This window comes from Bufo gargarizans, chromosome 3, assembly GCF_014858855.1.
Source record: "Bufo gargarizans isolate SCDJY-AF-19 chromosome 3, ASM1485885v1, whole genome shotgun sequence".
Lineage (NCBI taxonomy): Eukaryota > Metazoa > Chordata > Amphibia > Anura > Bufonidae > Bufo > Bufo gargarizans.
The window spans coordinates 97,728,299-97,751,695 of NC_058082.1; the positions used below are offsets into that span (position 1 = coordinate 97,728,299).

At 42.7% G+C, this 23,397-nt stretch overlaps 1 protein-coding gene across 3 annotated transcripts in view; it reads left to right on the forward strand.

Moving 5' to 3' along the window:
* VDR (vitamin D receptor) overlaps nucleotides 1-23,397 on the forward strand; it is a 170,162-nt gene that overhangs the window by 57,953 nt on the left and 88,812 nt on the right. Inside the window, exon 1 of one of the 3 annotated variants that reach the window (XM_044287612.1) lies at nucleotides 13,391-13,424. The exons of the other annotated variants lie outside the window; for them this stretch is intronic. The gene's annotated coding sequence lies outside the window, so the exon portion shown is untranslated. Of the gene's footprint in view, nucleotides 1-13,390; nucleotides 13,425-23,397 lie in introns of those variants that run through there. 3 annotated transcript variants of the gene reach the window in all.

The following is a 23,397-nucleotide window of genomic DNA, read 5'->3' on the forward strand; positions in this document are numbered from 1 at the left end:
AAAGGTGAAACTTTGATGACAGACTCCCTTTAATCTAGCTTGAAATAGCAGCTTTCCTATTACTGTTCTCTTTTCTTTTCTTTTTTTTTGTAAGTTCATATGCCACAGTATACATACAATAGGATCTCTATCTAACTGGAGTTAATATATTTCATTCATTAATACTTTTATTTATGACCAATATCTAAATTATTTCAGGCATCTCCATAGTAAATGTATCAACCCTGTGTGTTCCTCTTTACACCTTCGTCTGTTTCTTTTAACCCCATTTTCATCCAGAGAAACAGATCAGTTATATATTTTTTTCACATTTTTAGTGGTCTGCTCATGCGCAGACCGGAAGGACTGATCCGGCATTGCAGTATTTTTTATGCCACATCCGGCACAAATACATTTCAATGTAAATTAATGCTGGATACTGCATTCCGGCAACTGATCCGGATTTTTGGACGGAGATGATACCGCAGCATGCTGTGGTATTTACTCCGTCCAAAATGCAGTTCAGTGACTGAACTGAAGACATCCTGATGAATCCTGAACAGATTCCTCTCCATTCAGAATGCACGGGATGAAACTGATCAGTTCTTTTCCGGTCATAGGGCCCTATGACCGGAACTCAGTGCCGGACAAGAAAACCGCTAGTGTGAAAGTACCCTAACAGAACTGGTGAATGATGCAACCTGTGTAACAAAAAGAACTGGGAGACTCTCTAAGAGGCAGTAAAAGACACCCTCAAAGGGCAACTATCTATATCCTTCCATATTTTATCCTCCATCACTCCAACCTCTCCTTCCCACTTTACCTTTGAGAGCACCCTTAGTTTCCTGTGTAATATCAATTCCTTGACACTCTGACCTTCTTTACTGTCTGAGGAAGGTGATGAGCTTATTGCTTTCTTAAATCACAAATACTTATAAAAATCCCTCTGTGAAATCCCATATTCCCTTACGAATGTGCCAAAATTCTTCAATACATCACCATCAAATAAGTGACAGTACATATATACCCTTTTGCTCCCAATTAACATATTGTTAATTTTTTTGTATTTCTTGTAAATGTAAATTATTCCATTTTGGTTTATAATCTGAATAACCATTTATTCCCATTATCTTTTTAACCTCTTCCCATATTTTATTCATTAAACTCAATACCGATATTGATTCTTGATTTGCCTTATCCCCCATTCAACTCGGTCTTTACAGGGAGTGCAGAATTATTAGGCAAATGAGTATTTTGACCACATCATCCTCTTTATGCAAGTTGTCTTACTCCAAGCTGTATAAGCTCGAAAGCCTACTACCAATTAAGCATATTAGGTGATGTGCATCTCTGTAATGAGAAGGGGTGTGGTCTAATGACATCAACTCCCTATATCAGGTGTGCATAATTATTAGGCAACTTCCTTTCCTTTGGCAAAATGGGTCAAAAGAAGGACTTGACAGGCTCAGAAAAGTCAAAAATAGTGAGATATCTTGCAGAGGGATGCAGCACTCTTAAAATTGCAAAGCTTCTGAAGCGTGATCATCGAACAATCAAGCGTTTCATTCAAAATAGTCAACAGGGTCGCAAGAAGCGTGTGGAAAAACCAAGGCGCAAAATAACTGCCCATGAACTGAGAAAAGTCAAGCGTGCAGCTGCCAAGATGCCACTTGCCACCAGTTTGGCCATATTTCAGAGCTGCAACATCACTGGAGTGCCCAAAAGCACAAGGTGTGCAATACTCAGAGACATGGCCAAGGTAAGAAAAGCTGAAAGACGACCACCACTGAACAAGACACACAAGCTGAAACGTCAAGACTGGGCCAAGAAATATCTCAAGACTGATTTTTCTAAGGTTTTATGGACTGATGAAATGAGAGTGAGTCTTGATGGGCCAGATGGATGGGCCCGTGGCTGGATTGGTAAAGGGCAGAGAGCTCCAGTCCGACTCAGACGCCAGCAAGGTGGAGGTGGAGTACTGGTTTGGGCTGGTATCATCAAAGATGAGCTTGTGGGGCCTTTTCTGGTTGAGGATGGAGTCAAGCTCAACTCCCAGTCCTACTGCCAGTTTCTGGAAGACACCTTCTTCAAGCAGTGGTACAGGAAGAATTCTGCATCCTTCAAGAAAAACATGATTTTCATGCAGGACAATGCTCCATCACACGCGTCCAAATACTCCACAGCGTGGCTGGCAAGAAAGGGTATAAAAGAAGAAAATCTAATGACATGGCCTCCTTGTTCACATGATCTGAACCCCATTGAGAACCTGTGGTCCATCATCAAATGTGAGATTTACAAGGAGGGAAAACAGTACACCTCTCTGAACAGTGTCTGGGAGGCTGTGGTTGCTGCTGCACGCAATGTTGATGGTGAACAGATCAAAACACTGACAGAATCCATGGATGGCAGGCTTTTGAGTGTCCTTGCAAAGAAAGGTGGCTATATTGGTCACTGATTTTGTTTTTGTTTTGTTTTTGAATGTCAGAAATGTATATTTGTGAATGTTGAAATGTTATATTGGTTTCACTGGTAAAAATAAATAATTGAAATGGGTATATATTTGTTTTTTGTTAAGTTGCCTAATAATTATGCACAATAATAGTCACCTGCACACACAGATATCCCCCTAAAATAGCTAAAACTAAAAACAAACTAAAAACTACTTCCAAAAATATTCAGCTTTGATATTAATGAGTTTTTTGGGTTCATTGAGAACATGGTTGTTGTTCAATAATAAAATTAATCCTCAAAAATACAACTTGCCTAATAATTCTGCACTCCCTGTATAATATCATTAACCTCAAAGTTTTCACGGATTGTTGTTATCACTGGAAAGACACAAAAACTTCCATATCTCAGGTATATAAACAGATCAAAGATAAATTGGTCAACTCGACACATTTTAAAAGTGAAAAGCAGTGGGAATTAGAGATAGGAAACGGCACTAGTATTAATTGGGCGGGGGTATATAAAAATATAAATTGGGCAGCTATATCTGCCAACTTTAGACTTCTACAATTTAAAATTGTTCACAGGTTAGGTATTACACCCCACTACAAATTGAAAGGATGTATGGGAAAACAGAATCTAAGTGCCCTAAATGCCAAATAGGCCAGGCCAATTTCATGCATATGATATTGAGCTGCTCAAAAATTCAGAAGTACTGGGGAGAAATTTATAAGTTACTGGCTAGCAAACTGGATAACTTCCCGGAAAAGGGAATTGAACTTGCAGTATTGAGAACTCTTGGAGCTGAGGATATTAATGGACACAAGTTTGCGGCCTGGCTGAAAGGTATGTTACTAGCCAGAGTTATAATCGCAAGAAAATGGGGCTCCTGGGACTCCCCTACCATAACAGAATGGGAAAATTTGATGGACAAGACTAGAATCTATGAAAAAAATCTGTCTATCAAAAAAACAGTTATCACGCTGGAAAAGGATATGGGCGAACTGGACATAGTCGAAGGAGTCAGGCCGGCAGTCCCTACACTCTACGCTTGATTTATACTATATACGTGGCTACATGAGAATTTCGGAAAGCCCGGTGGCAGGGAGGCTAAAAACCAGAAGGAACTGGGAAGGGTTGGGGCTTTATTTAAAGGCTGCATGCATTTTAATGTAATGTTTAAAAGGAACCTGTCACCATGATTTTGCGCATAGAGCTGGGGACATGGGCTGCTAGATGGCCGCTAGCACATCTGCAGTACCCAGGTCCCATAGCTCTCTGCGCTTTTATTGTGTTAAAAAACTGTTTTGAGTGATATGCAAATTACCTGATATGAGTCCTGTAGCCAGAGATGAGTCAAGCGGAAAAGAACCCAGCACCGCCCAGCGTCCTCCGAATCTCCTCCTTGCTGGCTGACGTCACAGAGCTGGAGCGCCGAAATCTAGCGCATGCGTAGTTTGTTCCCTGTGCTGATGCCAGTACAGGGAATGAACATGATGCCGACACTGCGCATGCGCTAGCTCGCGCATCGCGAGATTTCGCCGCTCCAGCTCTGTGACGTCATCCGGCACGGAGGAGATTCGGAGGACGCGGGGCGGTGCTGGGCTCCTTTCCGCTTGACTCATCTCCGGCTACAGGACTCATATCAGGTAATTTGCATATCACTCAAAACTGTTTTTTAACACAATAAAAGCGCAGAGAGCTATGGGACCTGGGTATTGCAGATGTGCTAGTGGCCATCTAGCAGCCCATGTCCCCAGCTCTATGCGCAAAATCATGGTGACAGGTTCCTTTAAGTTGAACATCTTATTGGTATGTATATGAAAGATGCACGCAATAATTGGAAACCTCAAAGTTGTTTATGTGAATAAATTGTGCAACCAAATCAGAAACACACCTATTTAGAAGTGTTAACCCCCACAGTTTTTTCCTGATATTTGTAATATTTCATTTCTGATTCTCACCCTTTTACTTTTCCATATAAATTCTCTAGTTATATTGTCTATTATCTTAAAGATACTTTGGAGTCATACTGTTACGTTTTGAACCACAAAAATAATCTCAGGGGAATTTATATATATTTTTTAAACAAGTGAATGTATCCCATCTTAGGGCTCTTTCACACTTGCGTTGTAATTCCGGCAAATGGAGTACACGCCGGATCCGGAAAAACGCAAGTGAACTGAAAGCATTTGCGTTCAGTGTTACTATGGCAGCCAGGACGCTATTAAAGTCCTGGTTGCCATAGTAGTAGTGGGGAGCGGGGGAGCAGTATACTTGCAGTCTGTGCGGTTCCCGGGACGCTCCAGAATGACGTCAGAGTGCCCCATGCGCATGGATGACGTGCCATGCGATCACGTCATCCATGCGCGTGGGGCGCCCTGACGTCACTCTGGAGCGCCCCGGGAGCCGCACGGACGGTAAGTATACTGCTCCCCACTACACTTTACCATGGCTGCCAGGACTTTAGCGTCCCGGCAGCCATGGTAACCATTCAGAAAAAGCTAAACGTCGGATCCGGCAATGCGCCGAAACGACGTTTAGCTTAAGGCCGGATCCGGATTAATGCCTTTCAATGGGCATTAATTCCGGATCCGGCCTTGCGGCAAGTGTTCAGGATCTTTGGCCGGAGCAAAAAGCGCAGCATGCTGCGGTATTTTCTCCGGCCAAAAAACGTTCCGGTCCTGAACTGAAGACATCCTGATGCATCCTGAACGGATTTCTCTCCATTCAGAATGCATTAGGATAAAACTGATCAGGATTCTTCCGGCATAGAGCCCCGACGACGGAACTCTATGCCGGAAGAAAAGAACGCAAGTGTGAAAGAGCCCTTAGACAGTGGTGACCTACGCCATATATTAGATTTATTCCTTAACTTACTTATCAGATGGAGAACATTTAACCTAATATATTCATCTACATTTAATGTAATATACCGTAAACTCCCAAATATTTAATACTACCTTCCCTCCCAACTGCTTCAGTGTTTATCCTCTTTTTATTCTATCCCAAAGTCATTAAGAGCAATTTGCCCCAGTTTATCTCTAACCATGAGAAAGTCCTAATAATGCTCACCACTTCCCCAATACCAGTATCCAAATCTCCCAAAAAAGTAAAATATCATCCACGTATAATGCAATTTTGTCTTCGATATTACCATATAGGAAACCTTTTATTATTTTATTTTCCCTTATTATATTGGCTATAGGTTCTACAGATAATGTGAAGAGCAACAGAGATGGTGGACATCCTTGCCTAGTTCCCCTAGTAAGGGAAAAAGGCATTGATGCTGCCCCATCTACCGTCACCTTTGCCCTAGGATTTGTATAGATTAACTTAATCCAATTTATAAAATTATTTCCAGAACCAAAATCCTTTAGGACTCCCTATAAAAAAAATAGCAATTTTCACTTTACACAGTTTGCTGCACTAATTTCTGCAAAACACCTGTGGCATCAAAATGCTCACGCTCTTCAAATGCGACATGGCATCTAAAAATGAAATGGCGCTCCTTCCCTTTTGCGCCCTGTGGTGTGCCAACCACATATGGGGTGTTGCCGTATTCAGGAGATAATGTGTAACAAATTGTGGAGTACTTTTTCTCCTATTACCCTTGTAAAAATAAATGGGAGTTAAACAGCATTTTATTGGAAAGAATTAAATTTTTTCTTTTTTGCAGGTGTTTCTATATTCTGTGAAACCAGGGCTGTGGAGTCGGAGGCAATTTTGGGAACCTGGAGTCGGCAAAAATGAACCGACTTAGACTCCTACTAAATTTAAATTGGAATAAAAAAAAAAAGCAAGTTTAAATGTCCCAATTCACAAAAAGTTATAATTAAAGGGAATAATCTGTCACCTGCTTTTAGCATTTTAAGCTTTCAACATTGCACCTGCACGATCATCAAGCTCCTGAGGCAACAGCGCTCAGATTACGTCACTGGGCTCGGCGCATGCCCAGTGAAACTTTTGAGGCTGTTGTCCTTAGGAGCTTGGTGATTGCGCAGGTGGTACTGCGCCTGTGCAAGATTTCTGGCGGCCGACAGGAAGAAGAACGGGGCATTTCTTGAAGGTAGATAACGTGGCGAGGGGGCTGAACCGTTTGCCGGGGCTATGGGAGGTTATTTCAGGATCAGGAGGCGTTCTTGGGCTTCAAATTAAGGCGGGCTGGGCACTGCAGGGGGGCGTCACTGGGTTCCAGAGAGGAAAAAATACGCCCCACTGGGCACCTTGGAGCTTCATTAGCATATCATAAAAAGGGCTTTTTTATCCAAAGGACAAAACAAAATAAAGTAAGAAGAAGATTGCAGGAAATAAGGTACTTTAGTGAACATGGAGATGGTGACAGCTTAAAATGCTAAAAACTGGTGACAGATTCCCTTTAATTACTTTTCTACTGTTATAATAAAGGCCAATGCATGCAGTGCTTCACGTTACCGCAAAACAAACACGTTAAGTGACCATGAAGAAGCATGCTTTTCATATGCTTCACTATATGGCAAGGAACGCACAGTTAAGGAGTGGCAATACTTATACTTTCCATTGTGTTGTGTTCCGCTGTTACAGGGAACGCAACGCCCATGGTTAACCTAGCCTCTCACTGATAACTGCCCTGTGTGAAACATCTGTTGGATCACCAGGTTGATGCATCCTTGTGTGTGATCTCTTCGGTGGTATCTACAGCCTGTTCTAACAATACCCCTTGAAGAAATCCTTTAAGGGTGTAGTTTCCAAATGGGGTCCCTCTTTTGGGGTTCCACTATAGGCGTACCTCAAGGTTTCTTCAAATGAGACATGGTACCCAAAAACCATTCCAGCAAAATCTGCCCTCAATAAACCATATGATGCACTTTCCCTTCTGAGCCCTGCCGTGTGCCCATACAGCAGTTTATTACCACACATGGGGTGTTTCTGTAAACTGCAGAATCACTGTAATAAATATTGACGTTTGTTTTGCTGTTAACCCTTGTTGTTTTGCAGAAAAAAATTATAAAAATGCAAAATCTGCTCAAAAAAATTTACATTTTATATTTAAACTCCATTTTGCTTTAAAGGGGTTGTTTCACTCCAGCAAATAGCATTTATCATGTAGATATATACAAGGCACTTACTAATGTATTGTGATTGTCCATATTGCCTATATTGCCTCCTTTGCTAGCTTGATTCTTTTTTCCGTTACATTATATGCTGCTCAATTTCAGTGGTTATGACCACCCTGCAATCCATCAGTGGTGGCCGTGGTGATGGCAATGAGGACAATCACAATACATTAGGAAGTGCCGTGTATTAACTTTCTCTACATAATAGTGAGATAACCCCTTTCATTTACGATGGACACCTAAAAGAGTAACAAAGTTTAGAAAATCTGTTTTAAAAAATTTGAGGTATAGGTAATTTATGAGTGTTTTTATATTATGTTAGCACCTCAAAGTGAATTTATAACTGAATTGATACTTTAAAAAGTATTTGAAAAATTGCTACTGAATAAAAAATAAATAAAAAAGTAGGCAGATCATTATGCTACCAGCCTGCAACCATGAGCGGGGCTCTGGCAGTCCCTTGGGCATCGGCCCACCAGGAAGTTTCCTTGTGGGGTATACGGCCCCTGCTTGGATAAGTAAGAGCATTCCAAAGTTATTACCAATATAAAGTCACACGTCAGACAGCAAAATTAGGCTGGGTCCTTAAGGTGAAAAATGCTGACGTAACAGGTACATATAAAATTATAGGTTAGGCTTCCTGGAACCTTTTGCTGTTTTTGCTTCTGCGAAGGGAAGGGAGCACGTTTAAATTAAGTGTATGTGGAAAGAGTTGTCACCTTTTTGTTTTTTTTTTGCTTATAATTTTTTTTGTTCAAGAGGCGTCTGAAAAACAAGACTACATGCACACGGTCCGAAATCACGGATCTGCAAAACACAGATCCCGGCCAACTGCATGCCACCATTTATTTTTTTAACTTCTGTAGAATTGTTCTATCCTTGTCGGCAAAACAGACAAGAATAGGACATTTTCTGTCTTTTTTTTGTGCGGCCGCTGAACAGACGTGCCGATGCGGGCAGCACACAGTGTGCTGTCTGCATATTTTGCACCCCACTGAAATGAATGGGTTGGAATCCAATCCCCCCAAAAATGTAGATCAGATGTGGACAGAAACTACGGCCGTGTGCATGAGGCCTAAGGCTGAGATCATATGCATTGACATTTCCAATATTCTTTTCTGTCAGAGGAACAGACAAACAAATTGATCTGTCGAAGATGACCTCAAAATACAAAAAAGAGTTATGGCCCGTTTTCAAAGGTGCCCGGGCGATGGGTGCGGAGCGCCATTCTGTGCGGAGGCAGCACCGTTTGAAACAGCTACGTCACAGCACACAATAGCAGAGCCGCTGGCAGCAGGGAGGGGAGGGGCTCGGGAGGAGTGTAATCTGATCCTAGAGTAGAAGTTGCTCCTGCCAGCCCCTCCCCTCCCACCAACCAATCAGAGCTGAGGCAAGGCAAGCACTAGCAGCTCTGAGTCTGAGTCACACACTGTACAGGGAGTCTTAGAAAGAATCAAATGAGTCACAGGTTAAAAGAATCTAAAGATCCGACTTAGGCCGAATGCACACGGCCGTTGTTCACGGCCGTGAGCGGTCCGTGGGACCGCGGCCTGGATTCCTGCTGAGAGCAACCCATGACGCCGTGCGCTCCTGCACTCGGCAGGAATCCAGGCCGCGGTTCCACGGACCACTCACGGCCGTGAACAACGGCCGTGTGCATTCGGCCTTAGTCAGAGACTCATTCGATTCTTTGAGTTAAAAGAACCTTGAGTCAGACTCTAGAACAGTTTACACTGAGGCTGATGCTTTTGTTGCAGCAGTGATAAGATTAAGGGACAGGAGCAGAGAGATAAGAGAAGTGACAGGACAGAGTTTCGATTACAGGTTGAATTAACCCTTTAGGATCAAATTGGCTTCTCAAGGAGATATATGTTAAAGGCATCCCTTCTTCTGTCTCATTCAGTAGCTATATAACTAAGGCTACTTTCACACTTGCGGCAGGACAGATCCGGCAGGCTGTTAACCCTGTCTGATCCGTCCTTCCGCTGTTTCGCCGGACCACCGCTCCGTCCCCATTGACTATAATGGGGACGGAGCTCCGGCGCAGGTACTGCATGTCCAACTTTTTAGTCCGGCGGCCTCTCACCGCGAACTGCCGTGCTGCGCCGGAGCTCCACCCCCTTACCCATTATAGTCAATAGGGTCCGGGGACGGAGCGACGGTATATGTAACATGGTATACAGCATTATTGGTGGGGCTCTATGGAGAAGTGGGGGGGGGGGGAGCACTATGGGGGCACCTACTAGGGGCTTTATGACGCGGCTCCGCCTGGCTCCTAACCTTTTTAGCTGGCTCCTAGATTCCAAGGAAATTTGTCAAGCCCTGCCGTAAAGGTAATTACTCACTGCACTCAGTTTTGTGATGTAATTGTACTAAATAATGCTGCTCATGTATATTGCCATGTTTACAAAGCCCTGTGCCATTTTTGTTCAGAGAAAAGTAGGGACTCGCAAGTCACATATAGTGCTGTTTCGGCTGTTTTCGGAATGGAGGGCAAACTGCACATGTGTTGCATGCTGTCCTTCACATTAGGGCCCCATTCTGGAGAGGCATGGGTTCCACCTCTGGGACTCGCTCCTGTCTAGCATTGATGACATATCCTTGTCGCTGGTAGATGGGCCTGACATATTCTTGATCAAAAATATGCAGAAAGAGCTTCTCATTTTCATATACTAAGTATAGCAGTAATGCAGTTTACATGTATTCATGTTTTCAATGTTTGCATGTTGTGTCTTTGTGTAGAAAGCAGTGTGCTGCTACTTGTAGTTCTTGTTTGCTTCTGTATTGCAGCCATGGTAGCGTGCACTGAATTCTCTTTTTATAAATATTTTTGAGGTGTGCCATCAGTGTTACAGATTGGAATAGCCCTACCATCAAAGTATGGTAAGCTATATGGGGGTAATTTACTAAGACCATCGTTTTAGACACCGTCCTTAATATCCCCTGTAGCTGGCGGTGGATCCGCCAAAGTTATGAAGAGGCGTCGGCTAATCCAGTCTAAATGTGGGACCGCTCCCGAGCTGGCTTACATACCCCCTATGTTTCTATCTATTGGAAATACAGAAAATGTTTGTTTGTCCTTGGCCAGTCCTCTGCACCAGTGAGACTTTTTTCATATTTGATTCTGCATAACCATGAAACAGGTATTTCTGGAGCAGTGACATTGTCACTTTGCTTTTGTCACTTAAAAGAAAAGATAAAGAGCAAAGATATTTGCAAAAATAAATAAATAAGGCCACCTGCACGCATTGTGCCTTTTCTGTGCGGATTCTTATGTGGAAAAAACGCGTATTACAGTACCTGCAAAATGTATGAGAACACTAATCTCATGTACAATTTGCCCTTTTTCCATGCGGAAAGTGACCTGCCGTGTGAATTTCTAAATCCACAGCATGTCAATTATGTTTGCAGTTTTAGCAGCGGATTTCAGCCTTTTCAATGTAAGGCCTCATACACACGACCGTTGTGTGTTTTGCGGTACGCAAATTGCGGATTTGAAAAACACAGATGGCTTCCATGTGCGTTCCGCAATTTGCATAAAGGAACGGACAAGAATAGGACAGGTTATATTTTTTTTGCGGGCCACGGAACGGAGCAACGGATGCGGGCAGCACACAGAGTGCTGTCCGCATCTTTTACGGCCCCATTGAAGTGAGTGTGTCATCATCTACATCGCTACGCAGCCAAGCATTGTTCCAGGTAGGCTTACCTCAACTGATTCCAACTGTGCTATTCTTATTATGGCCAACCCTTCCCTTGGACTGTTGATTGACAGAGCCAGACAAGATTACGTACCTACTGCCTGGCGTTGTCCATCAGTGGTCCGAGGAAGGGTCTCGAGAGTGAATGGAGTGAGCTTCTGTGCAGTGAGAGCAATGGTGCCACCCTCATTGCTCTAAAGCAGGAATCGGCAACCTCCAGCACGCCAGCTGTTCTGAAAGTACAACTCCCAGAATGCTCCTGTGAGAGTTAGAAGAAAGTATTTTTGCATGCCGGGAGTTGTAGTTTCATAGCAGCTGGCATGCCAAAGGTTGCTGATCCCTGCACTAAAGGCATAATTTGCATATTTAAAAAAAGCCAATTTTATCTGCAATCATGAAGCCACAGGCGTATCCAGGTTCTACTCGGTCACGAGGGGAATAGAGACAAAAAAGAGGGATGGGGGCGCATAATAGGAGAGTACGTCCAAAACGCATATAAATTGATTGGAGGACAAAAGTGCTCACCTTTTTAGGTTTGTGCTAGAGATAGGCACAACACTATTGTAGACTTGTAAAATAATGGACCCTTTTTTCCCCAGGAATGCAGCTGCAGAAGGAGTTTCTTTGGGATCGGAAGCCCCCAAAGGATACTTGTAGGAGAGGAAGCTCTGGTCTGGCGCTAAATCACTGGTATAGCAGGTCTTAAGGGATGAAATCTTCTTCATTTCATAGATACCATATGTACATAAAACAACGCGTTTCGGGGCTCAAAGTGTCCCCTTCATCAGGTTATTAGGTAAAGAGAGTACCTAATAACCTGATGAAGGGGACACTTTGAGCCCCGAAACGCGTTGTTTTATGTACATATGGTATCTATGAAATAAAGAAGATTTCATCCCTTAAGACCTGCTATACCAGTGATTTAGCGCCTGACCAGAGCTTCCTCTCCTAATTTTATCTGCAAGGCAGCCACGGATCACTATATTGATGGCGCAGTTAAAAACCTAGGCTTAGTTCGCATGATATCTCTCAGTATGCTAGGTTGATGACAGATGTAGCTGATGACAGACTCCCTTAAAAAATTGGAAATGTGAATGGAAATAGCATATAATAAAAAGCACAAAAATATCTAATGCTCTGTATAATTCACTGTTGTCTCTAGATAAAAAAAAAAGAATGCTTCAGGGTAAATTCGATTTGCCGCGAAGCCGAATTTACTTGTGCTTCGTGGTAGCAAATCGATTTAACCTGAAATAGTGTAAAAAAAAAAAAAGAATAAATCATATTTATCTCCTCCATTTGCTCGCAACAGGCCAGCCGCCACATCTTCATTGAAGATCTCGGCGGAAATCCTGTGCGTGGTGACGTATGATGGCTGGTGTGACAACGTCGTCTCGGTCCACGCGAGATTTCAGGCCAGATCTTAAAGCAAGATGGCGGCAGCTGGCCTGTTGCGAGCAAATGGAGGGCGGTAAGTATGTATGAACGCGGCATCTGAGGGGTACAAAGATGGGGAGCGGCGCTATTGCCGCTCCGTTATTGCACACGCTACTTACAAAAAATGCGCTTTGTGACGAAGTAATTCGCCACAAATCAAATTTATTTTTATTCGGCGAAGCAGTTGAATCGAATTTTCAAAAACGTAGCTCAAAAATTGATATGAGGCAGCTGTAAAGTCTTGATCTCTGTATTGTGGTACAGGTACAGGGTGTCCGGTGTCCGCATGCGGCCAAACACACTGGCCGCCCAGTTTTGCAAGTAAGGCCTCATGCACACGACCATTGTTTTATTCCGTGTCTGTTGCGCCGTTTATCGTAATTTTTGGTGGACCCATTGATTTTCAATGGGTTCGTTTTAAACTCTGCTAATGCACCGTTTGCCATCCGCATCCGTGATTCCAGTCCGTCGCAAAAATATAACCTGTCCTATTATTTTCACGGAAAACGGTTCGTGGGCCCATTCAAGTCAATGGGACCGCTAAAATATGCAGAGGCACACAAGATTGTCATGCGCGTTCGTGTCCGTTTTTTTTCCTATCATTTACATGGCAAACCTGTCTTAGACTTTTTTTACTTTCCTTTTATGTCTGGTGGTCCCCCAAAAATAAAGGAAGACACACGAAAACGGATCACAGAACAACGGAACCCCATTTTGTGCACCGATAAAAACAACTGTCGTGTGCATGAGGCCTAATACTGAGGTAAGCTGCTAGACTTTATTAACGCCCGCACAACAAAATTTTGTGGCATAAGTGTCTTAAACCGTCTGCGCAAGTGGCGAGGGCAGAGTGGGGGTATGGCAGAGACCAAGCAATCAGTCCAGGTAAACATTTAGACCAGGAAACTGGTGTTAAATGCGCTTGAAAACCACTACCAGGGGCCGGAGTAGTTTTCACTCCAGGTGCATAGACTGGCAGAGGATGCTCCTAATTTATAACATGGTCTGCGCCTAGTAAAATACTGGTCCGCTTATTAGATCACTGGGGAATAACATGCTGCCTCTACCACTGCTGAAAGTTTTTTTTATCTCTCCTCAGAGCTGGGTTTCCAGCTACATTGCTCAGTACTGGTGTATAATTCCCCCATGCTCCTGTTCCACCTGAGGGAGCAGAATATCCTTATGTGTGCTGTGTATGGGAGATATCACAGAAGCTAGTCTCCATGTACCTGGTCAGGGAAAACTGACAATTAAAAATGGAGTCTGCAGAGAGAAAAAAATCACTGATACAAGTTATATAATAGCCAGATATAGGGTCACATTTACTATAATGTCTGCACCTGTTTTTAGACTATCTCATATTTTTTTGTCTCATTCACTACTGAAAATGCGCCTGTTTTGATGTTCACCTAATTAAATTTTTTAGACTGAGGCCTCATGCACACAGCTGTTGCCTGGCTGTGTCCGTATTGCAGCCCGCAAACAGCGGGGCCACAGTATACGGGGGTCCTGCCGTTTGTGCACTGCATCACGGATGCAGACCCATTCACTGCAAAAAAATGAAACGTTCTATTCTTTTGCGGTGTGGACGGATCACAGACCCATTGCTGTCCCCAATGCATGGAACGGCCGGGCAACAGCCATGTGCAAGAGGCCTAATTCAGAAGCTTTCTAACTTTTGCCCCTTTTTCCTGACCTATTTATGTAGCTGGATGTTTTTTGCGCCTGATTTATTTACAAAAACTGTCTAATTTATACTGTACTCCAGGGCTGGTGTACTTTTCTTCTTCTTCTTCAGTTTTGAGTGGTGAGTTGTACAACATTTAGCCTAAAAAGTTACGCTTTCATGGAGGCTCGCACCTGTTCTCTGCTTGCGCAACATTGGCATACGCATACTAATCAGTCTTAGTGAATGTGAACCTGTCGTAATGAAAAACAACCACCAGAGGTCAGACTAAGGCCTCTTGCACAGCCTCTTGTATGGCTTTTCAGTATTTTGCGGTCCGTTTTTAACGGATCCGTTTTAGTTTTTTTTGTTTCAGTAGTGTTTCCGTTCCGTTTTGCCGTTCTGTTTTTCTGTTTGGTTTGTGATCCGTTTTTTTTGCGGATCGCAAACAGAAACGGAAGCATACAATAATGTTTAAACAGTAAGTACATAAAAAATTGGGCTGGGCAAAACATTTTCAATAGATCCGCAAAAACTGAGCAGATACGGAAGACATATGGAATGCATATGGAATGCATCAGTTTTTTTGTGGAACCATTGACTTGAATGGAGCCACGGAACGTGATTTGCGGGCAATAATAGGACATGTTCTATCTTTGAACAGAAATACGGAAATGGAGTACCTTCCGTTGTTTTTTGCGGACTCATTGAAGTGAATGGTTCCGCATACAGACTACAAACGGAACACAAAGAAACGGAATGGAAACGGAACACAAAAAAGTTTGTGTGCAAGAGGCCTAAGGGTTCTGGCACACAGTGCAGTTCTGACATGCATTCAGGATGCAGTTTTCAATTTAGCCAGTTTAGCAGCAACAAACAGCAAGTCTGCAATATACGGGCACCAACCGTGTGCTCACCGTATGATGGCTACATACCCATTCACTTGAAAGGGTCAGCAATCCAGGCGATACGGAGAGGTGTGGAATGGAGGCACGGACTGGAAGCCCACAGAAGCATTACAGAGTGCTTCCGTGGGTTTTCTGTCCGTGTCTCTGCACCAGTGCATGCACTATTTTGGCGGTGCGGACGGTAGGATGCGGGTCCCGGATCCCATTCAAGTGAATGGGTCCGTGTCCGCAGATGGCAGGCACGCGGTTGTTGCCCGTGTATTGCGGACTGCAACTTGCGGTCCACAGCACAGGCAAGGACGGCACACAGTCGTGTGCATGAGGCCTTATAACAATCCCCCTAGTCTAATTAAGGAAGGGCTGTGAGACTCTCTATAAATTGTGAGACTCTCTATAAATACTCGGCAAAAACGTAGCCCCATCTCGCTTTAATTTGATTTACTTTCTTAGAGACTATATGTCCCAACATGGTTGACTAAACACTCTTATTAGACCCCTCACATGGTTTGAAAGCCTGGTCTCCCAAACCCACCTACCAACTAAAATTATCTCTCAGCTTTACAAAAAATTTAAGGGACCCCCCATTTTCGTTAGCTCCTGCCTTTATCCGATTATAAGAAAATGTTCTACACAAATCCCTTTATAGGGATGAAATCCAGAATATATATATCTCCTCCCATATCGCATCTAGATGTGTGAAGATCCAAGAGAACGGATACAAAATAATCTCAAGGTGGTACAAAACCCCTGACAAAACATGCTTCTACTCTGCTTCGGCATCGGATGCATGCTGGAGATGTTCTAAAGATAGGGGTACATATTTCCATATTTGGTGAAGCTGCCCTATAATATCTCAATGGTGGGAAAATATCTTCAAACATGGAAACCAGATCTGTGGAACCAATTATCCTGCTTCTCCCAACTTAAAGCTGTTTGAATATCTATTAAGTGCGGCCAAACTCCTGATCCCAACCATGTGGCTTTCTCCTGAAGTTCCATCTTTGGAACAATGGTTCCTTAAGATTGATCAGATTTTCAGATTAGAGGAGATATCCTCCTGGGAGATGAGATCACACCACATTTTTGACAAGACATGGAAGGACTGGAAGTCCTTTAGAGGATATATGACCTAGAGCTCTCAGGGGTCCCTTGGGGCTTGTGCGGTTTGTTTATAAGGTTAATGCCCACACTTTTCTCTACTATATTATTCTAAGTCGTAGCTACTGGTGATACTGCACCTAACCCGCCTCAGACTCTTGTATAAGGTAACTTGGACTTAATAATTTGAATGCATTTCACTTGCCTTATATTTCAATTTAATATATGACCTGATGTTCCTTATCCCTTTATTGAAGAAATGCATATTGTAAACCAACTGTAATTTATGGAGACTTGTTGACCTCACCAATGTCATAATTCACTGTCTCTGTACTCTATAATAATGCTCAATAAAAGAGTTAAAAGTAAAAATAAATAAATAAATACCGTACTCGGCAAAAAGCCTGACGAAGCAAATACACCTGTCTAATTTTACACCTAAAAACAGGCGAGCCTGATCAATGTGCCCCATAGTGCTTTTCCTCATGTATACACACCACAGCTTTTATTGGAAAGTCACCTGAAACCACAGGAATGCTTTAAAAGAAATTGCTAGCAAATAGCTTGACTTAACTGATTTTGAAGAGCTTTTCAAGCTACTCAATGCATTTTTATTGAAAGCGCTATACAGTAGCAGTGATTTTTAATTTTTTTTTTGAAAAAAAGTCTAGGTGGAGCCTGTTGTATATTCACATATGGCAACTAATATTCCACGTATGATCATATTAAATGGAGACATAGAGACTCCTACTGTAGGTACCACCTAGCTATGAGTAAGGGCTCATGCACAAGTCCGTAGTTTTGGTCTTCATCCGACCACATTTTTTGAGGATCAGATGTGGACCCATTTATCTCAATGGTGCTGCAAAAGATTCGGATAGTACACCCATGTACTGTTCGCATCCGCAAGTTTGTTCCACGGCCCTGCAAAAAAAAAAAAAAAATTGAAAATTGTCTGTTTTGCTGTCAAGGTTAGGACATTTTTGAAGGAGTAAAACAAAAAATGGTGGCATGCACTTGGCTGGTATCCGTGTTTTGCGGATCCACGATTTGCGGACCACAAAAGACTTACGGACGTATGCATGAGCCTTAAAGATGAGATGTTTCATCTGAAATGCATAAGAGTCTCTTTTTGGATACTTTCGATCCTTTATGGAGTGATGGAATTCTTTCCTAAGACTGGGTTAACATCACCATTTATTTTTCACTCTTCTGATTCTTTAGAATAGAAAATTAAGGAAAAAAGAGATCCTGTATTTTAAGCATCTGTTGTGCTCAGTAAGGGCTCATGCACACGGCTGTTGCCCGGCTGTGCCCATATTGCAGCCCGCAATATGTGGGCACTGGCCGTATGCTCACCACTTCACGGATGCGTACCCATTCACTTGCATGGGTCTGCAATCCAGAAAGCACTACAAGTGCTTTCATACAATTTGCGGCCCCCAATGCACGGAACGGCCGAGCAACGACCATGTGCATGAGCTCCTAATGCACATTTGGCATCCGTTTTAGGCCCCTCTCACACAAGTGAGTTTTTCGCGAGGGTGAGATGCTTGAAATGAATGCATAGCACCCACACTGAATCCTGACCCATTCATTTCAATGGGTCTGTGTACATGAGCATTTTTTTTCATGCATCACTTGTGCGTTGCATGAGAATTGCAGCATGTTCTATATTCTGCGTTTTTCTCGCAGCCCTGGCTCCATAGAAGTGAATTGGGCTTAAGTGAAAAATGCATTGTAATCTTCAGTTTTTTTTGTTTGTTTTTTTCACGCGTGTGAAAAAAAGCATCGAAAAGCATTGCACCCGTGCAGAAAAAAAACGGAACAACTGAACGCAATTTCAGACAAAATTGACTGAACTTGCTTGCCAAATGGTGCGAGTTTCACTGAACCCAATCTGTATCGTTTATGTGAAAGAGGCCTTAGTCATTTCTATATGAGATCCATTATTTTACAGTAGATGGGAAAAAAAAGTCCTGCATGCAGTACTTTATGGTTTATCACTGGGAGCCAGTCATTTCTGTATCTTAGGCCCCTTCACACGAGCAAGTTTTCCACGCGGGTGCAATGCATGCCGTGAACGCACTGCACCCGCACTGAATCCTGACCCATTCATTTCAATGGGTCTGTGTACATGAGCGCTGTTTTTCACGCATCACTTGTGCGTTGTGTGAAAATCGCAGCATGTTCTATATTTTGCGTTTTTCACGCAGCCCTGGCCCCATAGAATTGAATAGGGCTGTGTGAAAAACGCATTGCATCCAGAAGCAAGTGCCGGTGTGATGCGTTTTTCACTGATGGTTGCTAAGAAAAAAACACATCAAAACACATTGCACTCGTGCGGAAAAACTGAACAACTGGACGCAATTGCAGACAAAACTGACTGAACTTACTTGCAAACTGGTGCGAGTTTCACTGAACGCACTCTGACCTAATCCGCCACGCTCGCGTGAAAGGGGCCTTATTGTTCTTATGCTATTTAATATTAGCAGATTGTACAAGTCCCACGTTGTGGCAATTGGTGAGTGTTTCCATTTACATTTTAATTTAGATTTTAATGTTACTCCAAGGCCCTGTGCACTTGACCGTATCCGAATGTCGGTCCACAAACAACACAATCATAAAATCTTGATACCTTTCATCTGCATTTTGTGTATTTCTCACTGCCATCAATATAGAGAGCTATAAAGAGAACTATATAATTTACAGAGCAGAATAAGGCTACTTTCACACTAGCGTTCGGGTTTCCGTTCGTGAGCTCCGTTTGAAGGAGCTCACGAGCGGACCCGAACGCAGCCGTCCAGCCCTGATGCAGTCTGAATGGAGGCGGATCCGCTCAGACTGCATCAGTCTGGTGGCGTTCAGCCTCCGCTCCGCTCGCCTCCGCACGGACAGGCGGACAGCTGAACGCTGCTTGCAGCGTTCGGGTGTCCGCCTGGCCGTTCGGAGGCGTGCGGATCCGTGCGGATCCGTCCAGACTTTCAATGTAAGTCAATGGGGACGGATCCGTTTGAAGATGCCACAATGTGGCTCAATCTTCAAGCGGATCCGTCCCCCATTGACTTTACATTGAAAGTCTGGACGGATCCGTCCCAGGCTATTTTCACACTTAGCTTTTTTTTGCTAAAATAATGCAGACGGATCCGTACTGAACGGAGCCTCCGTCTGCATTATTATGATCGGATCCGTTCAGAACGGATCCGATCGAACGCTAGCCGAACGCTAGTGTGAAAGTAGCCTAAGAGATCAACTAAGCATTGGGAGGCACTTACAAAGATTGTGCCACATTTATTTTAGTGTCTGTGCCGTTTTTATGAGTAAAAAGCCGGTTTCTGACTGTCTTATTTTTTAAGTCTCATTTACCAACTGATTTTGCGCCAGTTTTGGAGGTGTTCGCTGAGTTTTAAGACCAATTCAGAAGTTTTCAAACTTTTGCGCCTATTTTCCAACTGATTTATGTAGGTGTGCCTTATTTTTCGTCTGAATTAGTCGTAAAAATAGTCAAATTTCCACTCCACTGCAAGTAGAGCTTTTTGCCTCTGTTTGAGTGGTGAGTTGTGTCACATTTTGCCTACTTTAATGGAGATATGTGCCTAATTTCAGCTCACTTATGCCACATTTTTATGCGCATACTAGTCTTAGACCAGTCTTAGTGAATATGAACCTGTCGTACAAGAAAACTACCACTAGATGTCAGGCTTAAACCAAAAAAGAAAAACCAGATTTATTAAGGGGTAATAAATGAGGAGCAAATTGAAGACTGGCGTTGCCAATACTTCAGTTTTTTTTTTTTTTTACTACAAAAAACAAAACAAAAACAGTAATGTGCCTCACTGTCTTTTTATGCTGATCTTTGGGGACATTTACTAAGACTGGTGATTTAGACACCGGTCTTAGTCCATGTCAGCTGGCGCTTGATGCGTTTATGTATATGCGTTATGTAGAGGCTTTATATAACTTAGTCGCTTGCTGTGCGACTTGATTAAATTCCTTGCTGGTGTATATTTAAGTCATTTTCTACGCCAAAAACAGGCATAGAAAATGATAAATGAGACGGGCCGGCCAGCACAAACCCTTCCCCGCCCATGCCACATTGGAAAAATGGCGTAAGCGGGGAACATTTGCAGATTTAAATCTCCTTTGCAAATCCCCTTTGTGACCGAATCTGCAACAAAATAAGACAAAAAGTGGGGTACTTCACATAATAAATAACCCTCTATCTTCACCTAATTTACGACACGGTATGTGCCTCATAAATTATAGGAACCTCCAGCAGTCCTTGTGCATGAAGTAAAAACGACTCCAGACCCTGACTGTTGTAGTTTTTACTCCTCTTTACACCTGTATTCAGGCATAAATTATAGTAAATTTTGTGTCGAGGACTGCAAAAAAAAACGCCCATGTAATAAAATATTGTCCCACGGGCATTTAAAAGTCATAAAAGGGATCTTGAGACATTTTTATGCAAAAAATAGAAAAAAAATTGCCCAGGTCAAAAAGAGGGACACTTTGGAGGCATGGCTGTGGTTCATTCAGTAGCTACCATTAATAGTGGCCCTTATGGAAATCCAGCATGTAATAAGAGAGCTAAATAAAATATAAGAAGACTTCTCATCAGAAGGACGTGTAGGATCTAAAAGTCCCAGCGAGTGGCTGACTGAATCAGAACCTGTATGTCCTGTATGTTGTGTTTGAGCTATGGAAAGATGATCTGTTTGTATGGACTTTGTCAGCCCTATATGAAAGCTCAGCTGCCTTGTTGTTAGATTGAAGGGTTTGGTGTTTGCTGACGAGGTAGAATCGCTGGAAAGAGCACAGTTCATATATGACGATACACAAAGCAAGGCTATTTTCAGTGGCTCAAGGTAAATGTGCTTTGTGCTATGCATTGCCTCTGGCAGAAAAACACAGAACTTTTAACGAGCTGGCAAGTCACTGCAGATATTAGTGAGGAAGTACATTGCTTTATACTGTCATTGTACCACAAATTTCTTTGTGTACAATAAATGCTTGAAAAAAAAAAGCATCAGAAATGCATAAGTGCAGAAAACAGCAGGATTTTTTTTCCGCATATTACATACATTTTTGCAGATTACATACACGGCATTTTTTTAAAAAGCAGGGATTACATTTTTTTAAATATAAAACTAATAATAGAAGCTTTCGAAAATGTCTGCAGCGATTTAAATTTGTAGGTTTTATGGAGTTTTTGTATAACATAGTTTCATAACTGCAAGCTTTCAAAAGGCATGTTAAAAAAACTTTGCATTCTATGGAACAGACCATGGAAAAGGGCACTAAAAAGCTATATAAACTGACTGGCTCCTTGACACACACTTTTTGTCCTAGCGTTTTTATTTGGTGGGGAGCAAAAAAATAAAAAACTCAGACACCTGACTTGATCAGCGTTTTTTGTAGCATTTTTCTGGAGACTTTTTTGGGGATGTTTTAGCCCATTGAATGTGTTTTAGCGCCATTTTTCATGGTGTTTATATTGAAAAGTGTTTGCCCTCCTGTAATGTCACTGCCTCCACAGATCTGTATGGGAAAAAAATCATTGTTAAAAAAAAAAAAAAACAAGAAGAAAATTAAACTTACATGGGACATGCACAAGGTCCGTGGAAGAAAAACGCCATTGACCAAAAAATCCACATCAAAGGTGAAAAAAATGTTGCTACAAAAAACAACTGTCTGTCCTACATGTTATATTTCTCCTAGACTTTCATGCACTCAAAAATTCCAGAAAAAAAAAAACTATGGAGGGGGTCATTTATCAAAAGGCAGTATTCTATAAATGAAGACCTACAGCAGCTCCATAAATTAGGCACACCCTCCAGCATTTCAGGGGATATCAAGAACAGTGATGGCCAGTTCGCAGTGTTCGCCCGCGAACACATGCGGGCTTGCCATCTTGACTCACAAGTCCTGCGATGCACAGGTAAGCCCTTACCTGTGCCGGGAGCCGGTCTGAAACAAATGCAGTCACCGGGAGCAGGCATTTCCGAGAACAGCCCGATGAAGTCCCCCGGCGGTTGTTCTCGGAACTGCCTGCTCCCGGTGACCGCATTTGATTTCAGATCGGCTTGCGGCGCAGGCACAGGTAAGGGCTTACCTCTGCATCGCCGGACTTGTGAGTCAAGATGGCAGCCCGCATGTGTTCGCGGGCGAACACTGCGAACTGGCCATCACTGATCAAGAACAGCTAGAAAACTGGTCTTGATAAATCTTCCCAAGTGTCTTCTTCATGACACTATCACCTATAGAGAATGTGTTGGCAAATCACCTGAGAAAACGCATCCCTGCCATAGACCTTCTGGGGCCGGTGTTTCTGTGGCAAAAATAGTACAAAAATTCTGGTGCAAAAAAACATGGCTAAAATTAGAAAACTGGAAACCTGCCAAACTGATTTAGGTCCACAAGGCTACAGACATAAAATGAATCCCCTTTGTGCTGCCTTCCGAATGGTTGTTTAGATGCAATGTGAACAGTGGCGTTATTTTGGTCTCTGTTTTGGAAAATTTCCCAGAAACGTGATTGGCATTCATTATTGGTCATTACTAGAAATGATGTCGAAAGGGCAAGTTTGTTTTCTTTGAAGCAATTATTCAGTTATAGTGGAAATCACATTTAGAAACTGGAGAGATTATGAAGTAGAACACTGTGTGGAATTAATTGTGCTGAGATATAAAGAGGAGGAATTTTGCCAGTATAAGGCCTCATGCACACGACCGTTGTGTGCATCCGTGTCTGTTGTTCCGTTTTCCGTGATTTTCTGCGGACCCATTGACTTTCAATGGGTCCGTTGAAAACTCTGAAAATGCACCGTTTGTCATCCGCGTCCGTGATCCGTGTTTCCTGTCTGTCAAAAAAATATGACCTGTCAATGGGTCCGTGAAAAAACACGGAGGCACACAAGATTGTCATCCGCGTCCATGATCCGTTTTTTCCTATCATTTTCAAGGCAAACGTGACTTAGATTTTTTTTTCACTTTTCTGGTCTGGTGATCCTCCAAAAATCAAGGAAGACACACGGAAGAAAAAACGGACACGGAACAACGGAA